A 16,747-nucleotide genomic window follows, 5' to 3' on the forward strand; every position below is an offset into this window, starting at 1 on the left:
TATAACAAACATTAAATCCCTGAAACTTAAGCTGGGAGTTGTTTTTTTACTAATAATTTTCTGACAAAGTTTTCAAAGGGTTGAGTAAAAAGCATACAAATTCCCTGTATCGTTTTGGATGCCTACAAAGTTTTCTTTGGTGTCCGGAGGCAGCTAATCACAATTTAAACTTAATTGCAATACTTAGCTAGAGCTTAGCATTAGCATAATTAGGTGCAAAATAATGAGTATGGGACTTACATGCAAGAAATATGACACACCTACATACAAAGTAACCCACTGACCTAGATAGACAATAGACCTGGTAACTGGTAAAATAAAGGAAACACTAACATAATGTCTTAATAGGGCATTGGGCCACCATAAGCATAGGTTCTACAAGTGTCTGGAATTCTATTGGAGGGATGCGACACCATTCTTCCACAAGAAACTCCAGATCTCCCATAAGTGTTGGGTTGAGATCTGGTGACTAGGACACACACCTCTATAAACCTACTATGCTCCTTTGGGACCCCTTTTTCAAGGAGATCTCTTCTGCTAGACACGGTAGCCAAAACAATGGGCAACTGGGCATTTTTATACATGTCCCTAAGCATGATGGGAGGTTTTAATTGTTTAACTCAGGAAGCACACTTTGTGGAAGCACCTGCTTTCAATATACTTTGTATCCCTCATTTACTCAAGTGTTTCCTTTATTTTGGCAGTTACCTGTATATAACCCAGAGGAGATTAACTAGCTACCATCAAACCCTGACATAAAGACCTTTTCCCATAGAGATAAAGACAAGCCCACACACCCCCTCCCACGTTCTCTGTCTTAAACACACATGTGGGCAGATTCACAAAGACACCCCCACCCACAAACACAAACACAAACACTCTCTCCCTCGCTCACACACACACAAACACACACATTGTAAACAGTCTTTATTGAGACGTGAGTGGTTGTATAAACACAGACACGTCTTCTATTGAGAGGTCCCAGTCCGGTATGGGGAACAATAAGAGGGAGTCCCTGATCGCCTCCTCATAGACGGTGTGTACTAAATCCCATTACCAGGGCCACGGCATTAACATTCCTCTTGTCTGGCAGGTGACGGCTCCCTCTTTTCAGCCCCGTGCAGGGCCCGCCGCCCGCCTAAGAGCATGGGACAGAGTCACCCCGACAATACACACACACACAGATACATACACCGTCGCAGCCTCCGATTATACACACACACACACACACACACCGTTGCACCCCTACAATACAGACATATAGACGGTAGGAGTGAGGAAGAGGAGGGGGGGGGGCTTATTGGCTGGCGGCAACACTAAGTCTTTTCTTAAAGATCAGCGCAAGGACTGGTGAGCAAATCTCTGTCAATGGGGCTTTCTTCTGTTTCATGTCTCAGGGCTGAGAATTAGCTGATCAACTACGATGATAATTGTTTACTGGATTTTCTCCTATGCCAGTTCTGACAATGAAAGGGAGATGAGATTAAAGTGCTCTTTGATTTTTTTTTTTTTTGATGATTATATTCACCACAACAAATAAGTTCAACGAGTTATCAATGCAACTTCAAAGCAGATCGGGACACATACAGATAGTAGGTATATCAAACCGGTTCCCTTTCCATGGACATGACATGCACTTTCAAGCCCACGTAGCACAGTAAAATGAAATGCATCACAGTAAAATGCATGAAGAACCAGTGTCTGAGTTTACAGTTCAGACGGTGGTGTGTGGTGTACGTGACAGGGCGCATGGGATATGGAACGTATGTCTCTCGTGTCCTGCTCTGAACTTTCAGTCAGAGTTGAATCGCTCCCTATATATAAACATATATCTAACCAGCCAGGGTGCTCTCTCCATCATGTAACCCCTCCCCCCGATCTCACACCTCTCAGTCCCGGTATGCTTTGATGCCTACAGTATACCATCTCCAGAGATTTATGACGTTCGGCCACTAACCCCCCTCCATACTTTCATCATTTCAGTAGCTAGCTGAAACTGCCTTGCACCCCCCTCCTTTTACCCCCTCTCCTTATCGGTCTCCACGGTGGAAATGGGATGTTGCTGCTAGCCTGCTACAGTGACTTGTGGCTTTGTCCAACAGGGCTAAGCGCCATGACCAGAAGGGCTGCATGGACGCGGTTAATTATTCTTGGAGTGAAAAAAGCCCAAACAATTTTTTTCTCTCTAGTAGTTTTCTCCATTCATAGTAGTTGGCACTGCCCTTGAAGCCCTCTGCCAGTGCCAGGCCTCACTACCAAAACCCATTTTCATTTCATTTCTTTCCAGCTCTCTCCATTTCATTTCATTGACATTCCACCAGTTACTCTGTGTCATTTGGAAGGGCGGAGAGCCATGTCTGCACTTACCCGAGTCCTCCGACAATGACAGGTTTTCAAGCTTCTGCTTGTTGGCTTTCCCTTGGATGATGACCAAGAGATCACCAACTGGGACAAGGCAGGCGTTCGTAGCTGTGTATAATTAAATAGATGCTCTGTATTTCTATGGACTGATGATTAGTAGGAATTAAGAGTAAAATGGTGTGGAATCATAAATGGAGAACGTGGTGGAAGCGGAGTTGAGTTGGGAAAGAAACAGGTTGCAACTGTATGACTGGTAACAAGGATGGACCAACACCAACTGTATGACTGGTAACAAGGATGGACCAACACCAACTGTATGACTGGTAACAAGGATGGACCAACACCAACTGTATGACTGGTAACAAGGATTGACCAACACCAACTGTATGATTGGTAACAAGGATGGACCAACACCAACTGTATGACTGGTAACAAGGGTTGACCAACACCAACTGTATGACTGGTAACAAGGATGGACCAACACCAACTGTATGACTGGTAACAAGGATGGACCAACACCAACTGTATGACTGGTAACAAGGATTGACCAACACCAACTGTATGACTGGTAACAAGGATTGACCAACACCAACTGTATGACTGGAAACAAGGATTGACCAACACCAACTGTATGACTGGTAACAAGGATTGACCAACACCAATGCAGACGGATTCATATTTATGAAGAAATGTCCATACATTTTATGACAAGCGCTATTATTGTAAGTTTAGAGTAAATCCAATACAGTTCCCATCCAAGCAAGATATTTTCCGACAACAATACTCCCAGTAGCCTGTTGGAAACATGATGTGTGTGAACACTCAGTGGTGTCTAGGGACATTGTGATAGTCTAACAGTTTCAGGAGTGGGTTGGAGGTTGGACATTTTACACAAAGTTTTGTAAGTCCAAAGAAATCATCAGTTTATCATTGTAGAACTACTGGAAATGTAACCCAAAGACACGAGAACTAAAAAACGGTAAGGGGAGCACTCATTCACATTCCTATCCACAGAAATAGAACATAGCCAACTTCCATTAGCTCCCCACGTTAATCCCTAGGCTTATGTTTAGCAGGCTAAAGTCCCCCAACTCTGAAGTCAGAGTTGGCTCGCACATCCTCCAGTCCAGTCCATGGAACTCAACAGGCGGAGCATAGAGTTTCCCCGGCCAGAAGGTGGCTGCAGACTGCAGTGCGGATTGGCTGCAGTGCAGAATGGCTACAGCGTGGATTAGGACCCCACAGTGGCTCATTGTTAATTGGACACCATTTGTGAAAGCTACAGAGAGATTAGTTTGAACAGCTGCTGCCATTTGTCATAAATGCCCTTTTTGTGGCTTTATCTGCCTTATTATTCCATTGTAAGAGTTGGTTTGGTGGAGCACATACAGTGCATTCGGAAAGTATTCAGACCCCTTGACTTTTCCACATTTTGTTACGTTACGTTTCAGCCTTATTCTAAAATAAATTAAATTGTTTATTTCCCCTCATCAATCGACACACAATATCCCATAATGACAAAGCAAAAACAGTTTAACTATTTTTTCAAATGTATTAAAACAAAAAAAAACTGAAATATCACATTTACATAAGTATTCAGACCCTTTCCTCAGTACTTCGTTGAAGTACCTTTGGCAGCGATTACAGCCTCGAGTCTTCTTGGGTATGACACTATAAGCTTGGCACACCTGATTCGCTGGAGAAGGAAACAGCGATTCCGAGGCAAAGATCAGGGTGCCTTGTGAAGACCAGGCAACGAGTGGCTAATCTGCCCTTGCCCCCCGTTCTGCTAGCTAACGTTCAATCTCTAGAAAATAAATGGGACGAACTGAAAGCACGTATATCCTACCAATTGGACATGAAAAATTAATACTTTATGCTTCACCAAGTCGTGGATGAACGACTGAAGTGGAGTATCTTATGATAAGCTGCAGACCTCACTATTTACCCAGAGAGTTTTCATCAGTTTTTTTCGTAGCTGCCTATATGATCAACATTGTCTTGATCAACAGTGGTAGGCCTGATCACTGACAACGATGAGATAGCCTATAGGGAGGAGGTCAGAGACCTGACCATGTGGTGCAAGGACAACAACCTCTTCCTCAATGTGATCAAGACAAAGGAGATAATTGTGGACTACAGGAAAAAGAGGACAGAGCACGCCCCCATTCCCATTGACGGGTCTGTAGTGGAGCAGGTTGAGAGCGTCAAGTTCCTTGGCGTCCACATCAACAACAAACTAACATGGTCCAAGCACACCAAGACAGTCATGAAGAGGGCACGACAAAGCCTATACCCCCTCAGGACACTGAAAAGATTTGGCATGGGTCCTCAGATCCTCAAGAGTTTACAGTTGCACCATCGAGAGCATCCTGACGGGTTGCATCACTGCCTGGAATGGCAATTGCTCGGCCTCCGACCGCAAGGCGCTACAGAGGGTAGTGCATACGGCCTAGTACATCACCGGGGCCAAGCTTCCTGCCATCCAGGACCTATATACCAGGCGCTGTCAGAGGAAGGCCCTAAAAATCGTAAAAGACTCTAGCCACCCTTGTCATAGACTGTTCTCTCTGCTACCGCACGACAAGTGGTACCGGAGCGCCAAGTCTAGGTCCAAGAGGCTTCTAAACAGCTTATACCCCAAGCCATAAGTCTCCTGAACAGCTAATCAAATAGTTACCCAGACTATTTGCACCCCCCACCGCCCCACGCTGCTACTACTCTCTGTTATTATCTATGCATAGCCACTTTAACAACGACTTGCATGTACATAATTATCTCAATTACCTCGACACCGGTGCCCCCGCACACTGACACACACCGGTACCCCCTGTATATAGCCCCGCTATTGTTATTCACTGCTGCTCTTTAATTATTTGTTTTTCTTATTTCTTACTTTTTTTCTTAATTTTTGTTGTTGTTATTTTCTTAAAACTGCATCATTGGTTAAGGGCTTGTAACTAAGCACTTCACTGTAAGCTCTACACCTGTTGTATTCAGCGCATGTAACAAATCAAATTTGATTTGTATTTGGGGAGTTTCTCCCATTCTTCTCTGCAGATCCTCTCAAGCTCTGTCAGATTGAATGGAGAGCACCGCTGCACAGCTATTTTCAAGTCTCTCCAGAGATGTTCAATCGGGTTCAAGTCCAGGCTCTGGCTGGGCCACTCAAGGACATTTGGAGGCTTGTCTCGAAGCCTGTCCTGCATTGTCTTGGCTGTGTGCTTAGGGGCGTGTCCTGTTGGAAGGTGAACCTTCACCCCAGTCTGAGGTCCTGAGCACTCTGGAGCAAGTTTTCATCAAGGATATCTCTGTACTTTGCTCTGTTCATCTTTCCCTCGATCCTGACTAGTCTCCCTACAGAATGATACTGCCACCACCATGCTTCACCGTATGGATGGTGCCAGGTTTCCTCCAAACGTGACGCTTGGCATTCAGGCCAAAGAGTTCAATCTTGGTTTCATCAGACCAGACAATCTTGTTTCTCATGGTCTAAGAGTCTTTACGTGCCTTTGGCAAACTCCAGCTAGGCTGTCTTGTGCCTTTTACTGAGGAGCGGCTTCCATCTGGCAACTCTACCATAAAGGCCTGATTGGTGGAGTGCTGGAAGGTTCTCCCATCTTCACAGAGGAACTCTGGAGCTCTGTCAGAGTGACCATCGGGTTCTTGGTCACCTCCCTGACGAAGGCCCTTCACCCCCGATTGCTCAGTTTGGCCAGGTGGCCAGCTCTAGAAAGAGTCTTGGTGGTTACAAAGTTCTTCCATTTAAGAATGATGGAGACCACTGCATTCTTGGGGACCTTCAAAGCTGCAGACATTTTTTGGTGCCCTTTTTGGTGCCTTGACACAATCCTGTCTCGGAGCTCTACGGACAATTCCTTCGACCTCATGGCTAGGTTTTTGCTCTGACATGCACTGTCAACTGTCGGACCTTATATAGACAGGTGTGTGCCTTTCCAAATTATGGCCAATTACTAGAATTTAGCACAGGTGGACTCCAATCAAGTTGTAGAAACATCAAGGATGATCAATGGAGACAGGATGCACCTGAGCTAAATTTCAAGGCTCATAGCAAAGGGTGTGAATACATATGTAAATAAGCTATCTCTGTTTTTTATTTGTAATACATTTGCAAACATTTATAAAAACCTGTTTTCGCTTTGTCATTATGGGATATTGTGTGTAGATTTATTAAATAAAAACATGTCCTCATCAATTTTAGAATAAGGCTGTAACATAACAAAATGTGGAAAAAGTCAAGGGTTCTGAATACATTCCGAATGCACTGTACACTTGTTGGATGAGTAAACGTGCCTGACACGTGAAGACTTGCGTTAGCTCCCCGAGTTGATGCCTAGGCTTTAGTTCAAAGGGCTATATCACATGCATAGTCTCTGGGAGAAATGGCAGGGAATTGCCTCGACTCACTCTTTCCTTCAATATGATCCTGAGGTCACACCAACACAAACCACATCTAACCGTTTACCATGACATCGCAAAATGATTGATTTCCACTCTGGGATAAATTGGGAAAATTGGGAAAATCCACTTCCATGAAGCTCAATGTTCGTCCGTGATGCTATAATTCATCAGCCATTGAAGAGTTTCTGAATGCTATTAGACTGGCCAGTTCGGCACCTTGAGTTAACCTGATGAGAACCTAACTGTTTGACCTCCATCAGTGTTTCCAAACAGCATCTCTTTCAATTTAAGTTGAGTGTATTTTGCATGGTTATTTATGCCTGATCCAATTGAGGAATTAATAGTTTTTCCTATGAAAAATCTGGGAAACCAGGTCTGGTATCCATAGCTGCCTTTGAAAAGGCGTTTTGATAAAATACGACTGGAGTTTATATATAAATGCCTGGAATATTTCAAGTTTTGAGAATCTCTTATAAAATGCAATAAAGTTGTATGGTAACCCTAGGTGTAAAATGGGAAATAATGGCTTCATATCAGAAAGTCTTAAACTGTCAAGAGGAGTAAAACAAGGTTGTCCACTATCGGCATATCTATTTATTATTGCCATCGAAATGTTAGCTGTTAAAATCAGATCCAACAATAATATCAAGGGGTTCTAAATCCAGAGCTTAAAAACAAGACAGTTGGAAAAGCATCTCTCATGAAGCTGGTTGAGAGAATGCCAAGAGTGTGCAAAGCTGTCACTATTTTTATTTTTTTAAGTTTCCATACTCTTCAACAAACACGATTGGTTAAATAGACTCCCCCAAACACACAATTCCGTGCATACACTTTTGTGCATGTGTGGAGGTATTTCTCCAGGTCAGCAGAGTCTTCACCCAAAAACTGCTGGAATCCAATGACAGCCAAGGCAGGGAATTCCATTTGAGAAACATTTTAGTTATCCAGCGTCAGGACGTATATCCTTTCCGTGCAAAGTATCATTTCGAGACCTCATTCTTCCTGATAAAATCCCGGGTTTCATTAGCGACCTCCGTTAGTTGCTAGCATAGCAGCGGCTGCTTTAATCACATCGTCCTGATGCCATTCCACTTGGCTCCTCAAAACACAGAGAGCGGTTGAACCGCGTTTTATCATCTAACAGTGATCTATCAAGACCTGCCAGTGATGATAATGGTGGTTTCTTAGGGTCTTTCAAATATTTATCATATAGAGTCAGTCACAGAATGTGTACGTTTACATGCACACAATAATATAATTTTTGTGAATACTCAGATTCATATAATAGTTCGATTGAAATGTTTATATGCTTTGCAAGAAGAACGATTTCCCTAATAATCCTGCTTCCATGGACAAATCTGAAATCAGGGACTTCGATAAATGCAGAAAATCGCCAATCAAAATAAAAACATTCTACGACAGTGACCATGTTATTTTTTATTCTGAGTTCGGACATATAGAGTTTGTATGTGAAAACTATTCATATGATGCATACTTTCAGTTTCTCCAAACTCACTTCGCTCATGCAAAATAGGGAGGCTTGCGTGGCGGGTGCTAGCACATGCGCAGAACAAATATGCAGCTGGAACTCTGAATAAGGCGTTTACTTGTCCTACTAATTTGAAAGATTGCTCAAAAATCCAGGTGTTTTAATTTACGTATGCTTACTCTAATAATAACCTTACGACGATTAAGATAATCAGAGTAAAGGTGAAACATGACAACACGAACACTAATCATTTAATATTATTAAACTGATTATGGCAGTAGGCCGAGTATGGCATTAAACAGACTTGGCTAATGTGGTGGAGGAAAAAGTGTATGTTAATGCTGAATTTAGATAATGACCAGATCAGATGTTATTTCTTTCTTATGTTTATTTGACTCAAATGTTGGTCCTCACATATCTTCTCATGCCTGACTTCATGTACGTATTCTTGGTTACACTTGAAATAGACGTTTTCGTTCAATTTGAATATCTCCCTCCTCTGCACCAATCTCTCTCTTCCTGTAGGCTTAACTTCCAACTGGAAAATCTGTGTCTCTCCTTGTGTGTGTGTGTGTGTGTGTGGGTGGTGGAAGGGGGGGGGTTGTATGTGTGTCTCTCGCTGTGTGAAAACAGGATATGATTATCACAGGGGGAAAGTAGCTGTCCAGACATACTCTGACATCTGTAGTTACACTGATTTGGGATTCATTTTCTGCTTGTTCCACCCTACAGGATGTCCACACGCAGCTAGAACACGTTTCAGGGAAATCTGCTTCCCAATCATAGAAAATCTGATTTTTTATTTTTATGTATTCATCTTTTCTATCATGTAGAACAAATTTGTTGAATATCATGAATATTCAAGTCTTTTTTATCACCATGGCTTTAACATATTCATTTTTTACCCCGATTTGTTGCTGATTCATTTTGAAAAAGGTCAACGAAAAATAAGTGGCAATATACGTAGGTCATGGCCGCATTTTATACACGATACGATTTGTTAACAGTTTTGCCTCATCCTACTGCTTTAAATTAGACTTCTAATGGTGTGAATAGCGTTTGGATGTTGGGTAATCGCACCAGTCAAAATACTTAGCTACACTGCTGTGTTGAATTTGTTTTTAAATCCTAATATCAGACTGGTTTTGTTTAAATCTTAATGTCAGGAGGGTGGTTTTAGTTAAATCTTAAATGTCAGGAGACTGGTTTTAGTGCCACAGACATCTGTGAGGGAGGAGCAGAGGGCCTCTACAGAATTTGACAACTCAATGGGGCGCTAACTGATACCAAACACCCATTCCCAAGCCCCAGAAGCCATATCCTTTCTTTGACCCAAGGGATGACATTATCCAGCATTCCACTGGGGATTCACCCTACAAACAACATGCAGTATACACTTAGCCCCAACACACAAACACACATGCATGCATACATGCGTGTACACACACGCACAACCAGGCACACGCTCGCTCACAAGCAGAGACACACTCACACACAAACACTGTAATGGGTTCCCTTTTCTCTATCCGTCCTAAACCTGGCAACTCCTACAATGACGGGGGTACTGTACATGCAGACAAAAGACAAGACTACCATCGCTCTAGACCTCTGATCGGGCCTGTCCCAAATGAAAAGAGTCTGATGGGGAAAGTGGGAGGGGGTACGGGGAAGTAACCGTCTCCCTGGAAACCTCCCCCGATTGTCTGGCCCTTCCTGCCCCCCACCCTCACCCCTTTATTTTTTCCCCTATTCTTTAGCTTGATGAAGGATGCACATTGGTTTTGCACGCTCTCGATCTGAAAGACAGTTTACATTGAAGGAATGCTTCTCCCATGCTTCTATTGCTCTCTGTATCGGAATATCTGGCCAGTATTCTATAATATACTTTTACTTTCTGGTTCTAAATGTTAGTCTATATAACTCCTTCTCTCTTTTCATCCTCCTCCGTCTTTCCCCTCTGATCTTTTGCTCTATTGCTCTCGCTCTCTCTTTAGCTCAAATCCATAATCACAGCTGTCAGATAAGGCCTGGTAGGCAGGCAGACTGTCAGGTTGAAGAGAGGAGAGAAGGAAAGAGGAGAAGAGGTAGGTAGAGTAGAGTAGAGCACAGTAGAGTAGAGCAGAGCAGAGTAGAGCAGAGTAGAGTAGAGTAGAGCAGAGTAGAGCAGAGTAGAGTAGAGCAGAGTAGAGCAGAGTAGAGTAGAGTAAAGTAGCGTAGAATAGAGTAGAGCAGAATAGAGTAGCGCAGAATAGAGTAGAGCAGAGTAGAATAGATTAGAGCAGAGTAAAGTAGAGCAGAATAGAGTAGCGTAGAGCAGAGTAGAGTAGAGTAAAGTAGCATAGAATAGAGCAAAGTAAAGTAGAGTAGAGCAGAATAGAGTAGCACAGAATAGAGTAGAGTAGAGCAGAGTAGAATAGAGTAGAGTAGAATAGAGCAGAGCAGAATAGAGTAGCGCAGAATAGAGTAGATTAGCGTAGAGTAGAATAGAGTAGAGTAGAGTAAATTAGAGTAGAATAGAGTAGCGTAGAGCAGAGCAGAACAGAGTAGAATAGAGCAGAACAGAGTAGAGCAGACTGCAGCCGTTGGATGGTAATAGTCGAGGCAGCAGCAGCGTCTTTGTAAGCCAGGACAGTGAGGTAGTGTACAATTCGCGGTGTGGGACAGGGGGTCAATGTACCCATTTGTCTTCATTTGGGAGGGCTGGTTGATGGTGCAGGGACTAGCTAGGAGGAGGGGGTGGCACTAGCCCTCCTGTCAAGTGGTCTCAGGGGGGGTTGAAATGTATTCGGCTAACCTCACAAAGCCTGGGAAACTCTGATGGAGCTTAACCATAAGATAAACTATATACACTGAGTGTACAAATCATTATGAACACCTGCTCTTTCCATGACATAGACTGACCAGGTGAATCCTGGTCAGAATATGATCCCTTATTGATGTTAAAGCCACTTCAATTAGTGTAGATGAAGGGGAGGAGACAGGTTAAATAAGGATTTTTAAGCCATGGGACAATTGAGACATGGAATGGTCAAGACAAAAGATTGAAGTGCCTTTGAATGGGGTATGGTTATAGGTGTCAAGCGCACCGGTTTGTGTCAAGAACTGCAACACTGCTGGGGTGCTCAACAGTTATTAGGAAGGTGTTCTTAATGTTTTGTACACTTCTAGAAGAAATTCTGAACTCTTTTCTCCAATCAGACTCCTGTCTTCACCTGCACTGTTACATTGATCAAAAACACCACAAAAAGCCTAGAGGTGCTAAAGGAGTTCCACATTTCTCATATCAGTTACAGGGCCACATTTTCGGATTCCTTTTGGAGAGTGAAAATGAGTGATGAAGTTGGCTGAGAAGCAGACATCCGCATAGGGCTGTGACCTCTACATGGAATTGTCTTGTTTCCAAGGAGATTTATGTACACGGCGCACACAAAAGAGGGCTAAGACGGTAACATGGGTTGTTTAAGCCTTGAGATATTTGCTAGAGCAAAACTCTGGTGCTAATGCCATGCGGCTGATAGTGCGTGGTAAAAACCTGGTTTCAGAGAACCAGAGTTGGCGTCAGAGAGTGCAGGGCAAGGACCATAAACAAAGGAGGAGAAAGAAAGAAAATAATGAATTAAAAAAAGAGAGAGCTTTACCAACACTAAATGTAGCTGAAAGTAAGACCACATCATTTATACAGCAACAGGGTAGAAGAGTAGAGTAGCAGAGAGAAGGGGGAGGGACGTTTAGCAGGAAGAGGAAATCAATAAAGTGGGCAGCAGCGCTGAGAGGAACCTGTTCTAAGTGGATTAGACTGGGAGAATGTGTTCGATAGGTTATGGCTCCGAGTAAGATATTCACCGCAGGCCCAACAGCATACTGATGAGACGAGCCAGAGCTGAGCAGCACAGGTTTGTGTGGTTCACACTGAACAAAGCCTTCACAGAATGTCTTCGCTAAATTCAGGATGAAAGCCTCCTCTGTTACATTGGAACTAGGAATTTGTTTGTTGCATAATTTACACTTTAAAAACCTATTTTAAATGTGACCAAACCATCCCTCTACACGTTCAACATAGTGAATTTGTACTGTACATAAAAACAAGTTTCATCCAAAGGTCAACCATGCTTCTATTGACGGAACTCAAACAATAAGTGGACTACTGTACTGTACTAACAAAACAGCTCTTTGTCATCCTAACCACAATTTTTTTTTTTAAACATGCAATGGTGGTGTCCTTAACACTGTGGGTCTGCAACGATTTAGTTTCCCGCTACTGGCATCCTCCCAGCCATCCTTCTCTGGCTATGAGCCCTGGGCCTGAAGCAGCTGTCACAGGAGTCTGGGGGTGACTTGACGGAGAGTCAGTCAGAGAGGGCTGGGCAGTGTGCCGCAACTCTTGGTGGCAGAGGAGGAGAAAGGAGGAGGAAGAAGGGAGGGAGGGAAAGAGGGGGGGAATGTAGTGCTTAGCCACAGACCTCCGCTGTGACCCAGAGGTCGAGAGGTCAAACTCACTCCCCCTGACCATGCCTCAAATGCAGCCAGCTGGAAAATGAGGGGCACACAGCTCAAAGCGCTGCCCCACGCAGTGCAGAGCAACCAGCCGGCCAATGACCATAGAAGACAACCAACCAACATTGACACCCTGCCAACCTGGGAGGGAGCACGTCTTCTGCTGCCTCTCCCACTCACTGATTCGAAAACCTGACATGCGGACAGGGGGAGGGGCGCAGACTGACAAATGGTTGTCAGGGGACTACTGGTGGTCTGGGAAGCACGACGGCTGACCCCAATTGTTGGGTTCAAAGGGGGGGGGGGGGTGCTTTGTAGGTAGTCCCCCATCACCCCCTTAGGCCAAAAGCTCCCTACGCCACTCACCCGCTTTGGGGCCAACCATGTGTTTTCACAGATCTGTTTTGCGCAATTAAACTTCAGTGGACACCCCGCCACATCTCTTAGCCAAGGTCAAGGCGTTCCATTCCATGGTCTGGCTATCGTAAAACAGAGCCGTCGTTTTAACATGGCAAACCGTATTAGAGGGTAATCCATCCGGATCCAGGACCTATCAGGACTGTCAAAAAAGCTTGAAGAATGAAATGGGGGAAGGTTTAAAGAAGTGAAAATATGACTATGTTTTTACGACCATGTAAACTTTCAGCACTAGGATAATGGGGAAGGGACTTGGCCCTTGATCTCATGGGATCCTACCGTGGATCAACCAAGCCTGTTCTTTCACTGGCTATGAGTTATGTCGTTTTCTTCTTTAACATGAACTCGGAGATCACTGATCTCCTTAAAAGTTTAATGATTTTTTTACAAGACTCATTTTGGATGGGAAAAAAATGATGCAAGAAAAACAAAATCTGAAATTCGAACTTAAATTAAATTAAAAGCAAAATCAGACAAATGAACAACTTTGGGACACAAGCTTTATAGACATCAGTTCTCTTTCACAGTACTCATTAGTGGGGTATAACATCGGAGGGGACCTCAGCCAGCTATCTAAAAGAGAAGCACTCAGACAGGCCCTTCATGTATAAGAGGCCCTTCATTCATATTAAATAACTGGTCTTTTGAGGCTCTGATTATATTTCAACAATAGCGTTCCTCCTAGCCTACATCAGAGCAAACACAAAGCGTAACAAAAGGGTATTCCAACTCAGATAAATACTAAATAAATACTGCAGAATCTATTAAATCCACTGAGGGATCTGGCATTGGGATAAAAAAAAATCTAAACCTTCCTCAAAATGTTCCCTTAGTCATCACAATCACTGTTTAGCTACTATAGGGACCCAGATAATTATCAGAAATCTCATGGAAATCAAGAGCTTTGGGTTGAGTAAATGGTGTGCGTTCTTATTTTAATATTTGGACAAATAAGTCTACAGTATCCTCAAGTGTTCATATATGATAAGCACAATGGTACCTTGTGCTTGTGAAACGGTGATGAAACTGAATGAACAGATGCCCTATCTCCGTGTCCTGACTTGAGCAAATCGAATAGTATTATAAGAAATTTTTGATATGCGAAACACCCAAAACGGAAAAAAAAAAAAATCTAAATTACAATACGAACGAGAAATGTTTGATGAACACAAGGTGGTTACTAGTTTTAGCAGCTAGCGCCAGCACATGGCGAAGGGTATTATCCCATGCCAGTGGGTTTCCATTGAAAAAGACTGGCAGGTTGGCACAATGGCTCCCTCAACCCCCACACCCTGCCCCCAACCCCCTTCCAGCTGGCATTCATCTGGGCATGCACATGGGTGCTGCTAGGGCAGACTTTGCCCAGCTAAGCGCATCTATGCCTGACAACAACGGGTTGAGAAACCTCTCTAAAATTACCCACTCACTCACCGAGCCAGCGACCTTTCTTGGGCATCAACCCTGCAAAGTTAATAAATATGTATAGCTCAAACTCAACATTACATAAACATTACATAAGAAGCCATAAAGAAACAGCTGGCACCAAATAGTTTAAGAGGGTTACTCTTAACAGATTTGAATGTAGCTACATATTACAAAAATGTATAATTCAACTAGAAGAATACTAAAGTTGAAATGTAATAAGGTGAAAAATCTAAGAAACCATGGGACATATGACATATTATTTTCCTAACGATTAACGGAAATGCACTATTCTGTCAAAGCAGGGCAGCCGTTTGGCGGTTTCTTCTTTGTGTTTGTTTGTTTGTTTCATGCAGTTGCAGAAGAACAAAAGCATGGCGGTCCCCATTCTGCCACAGTCAGAAACTTTCCAGCGTGCCCACTGCATTGCGGATGCCAACCAACGAATCAAAGGCACGCTGCAAGCAGACAAAGAGGGTTTGATGCCAACCTCGGAACCTCTAACAACCATTACTGGCGTTTTCCCTGCCTGCCTGGCACAGCGCAAACAAAATGGCGCCCGCCCCGCACGCTACCACAATGTGGCTACATTGTCTAGAAAGCTGGGCACTGGTAACGGCATGCCAAAGACTGCCCTTTGCTCTATACTCGGCAGCATAAAAAAAATATAGAGATTTTTTTTTTTGAAAGTCTCATTCAAAAGAAATGGCGAATGCAAATGAAGGCTCGCTATATGGTATCTAGGCTACTCTAAAAATAAATATGGTAAGCTGCCAATATGGGAAAATCTGATTCTTTTTCATCCCTTGTGACAAATATTCATAACTGAAAAACATATTTTCAAATACTAGGATTCCCCAACTTGGTAACTGCATGTATACACATTGTAGTTCAACCAATTATATTAACACAACCTGTAGTGTGCTTTGTAAATTCGTATTCCTTACATGATATCAGTGGACCATTTTTGCGACATTTTGTGGTGTGCTGTCTGATACTGTTCATTTGTTAACAACAGTTCAATTGCGGCAGATGCAAACTAGACATGAGAATGAGCGGCGCCCTACAAAAGACACAAAAGAGGGTCTGATGCCAACCATGGTGCCAATGGCAACCATTATGGTCTCTCTGCTGTGCCTTCTGCTTTCCCTGGCACTTACCAAACACAAAATGGAGGCTCTGCCTTTCATGACAATGAGCTAGCTAGACTGTCTGCGTTTTTTCTCCAACAGCCAATACATTACGGACGGGTACCTTACTGCATGTGTTGGCATTATCATTGGAGCATTTATTGTGGGCCAGGGAGTTCGAAATAACTTTAAAATTCCCACTTGTAAAAAAAAGAAAGTGTAACAAAAGGTTAAGGGAATAGTTGTTCATGTAGTAAAGAAAAGTTAAGTGGCAAATACATAAGAGGTTGAATAACAAAGCAACCTTATTTGCCAGAATATATATCCGCAGTGCGGTATTGGTCTGAGAAAATGAGGGTTCTTGTCAGTTTCCTCTTCTTACAACAATATAAAGATCACTTTCTATCGTAACATCTAGAAATACTATGACTACTTTTGAGTTTATAGGCATTACATTAATTTCTGTATTACAAGTTCTCATTCATTCATTCTCACTCATTTTAAATGTCCTCTACATTTGCAATTTCTTACCCAAAGAATCATGAGATGTAATGTAAATATTTTGCCATTGTTATCTATTTATGAGCTATTTTAGAAATTTTGCCAATTTGATTAATTGACTATATGCAGATTTTTAGGGAACACATTTATTAATTTAACAAACCACATTTATTAATGAAAATCTAGTGGAGGAACTCCTTGTTACAACAACTATATTAAAGATCCAATTAAAGATCAAGACTTCAACATTTGTCAGGATAAAAATAGCAAATACTGTACATCAATCAAAATGTACAAATTTCCCTTTTTGCCCAAATCCCTTTTTCTAAAACATCAATTCATACCCGTCACCTTAAATGATTTGCTTCAATTTGAATTATGTTTACTGATCCAAAAATGTACAATCCATTTTGTGAGCACATACTGTCTGTGTCCATGAGCACAACCCTCTCTCTTTATTCAGAGACTATTAAATGACAATACTTGTAAATTGGCAGCACTATAATGCATT

The 16,747-nt window shown here is 42.7% G+C and overlaps 1 protein-coding gene across 10 annotated transcripts in view; it reads right to left on the minus strand.

Annotated features, from left to right (window-relative positions):
• Nucleotides 1-16,747, minus strand: part of LOC112246641 (nuclear factor 1 B-type) — a 95,511-nt gene that overhangs the window by 65,024 nt on the left and 13,740 nt on the right. The window lies entirely within an intron of this gene.

The sequence above is a fragment of the Oncorhynchus tshawytscha genome, linkage group LG10, assembly GCF_018296145.1.
Source record: "Oncorhynchus tshawytscha isolate Ot180627B linkage group LG10, Otsh_v2.0, whole genome shotgun sequence".
In the NCBI taxonomy this organism is placed as follows: domain Eukaryota; kingdom Metazoa; phylum Chordata; class Actinopteri; order Salmoniformes; family Salmonidae; genus Oncorhynchus; species Oncorhynchus tshawytscha.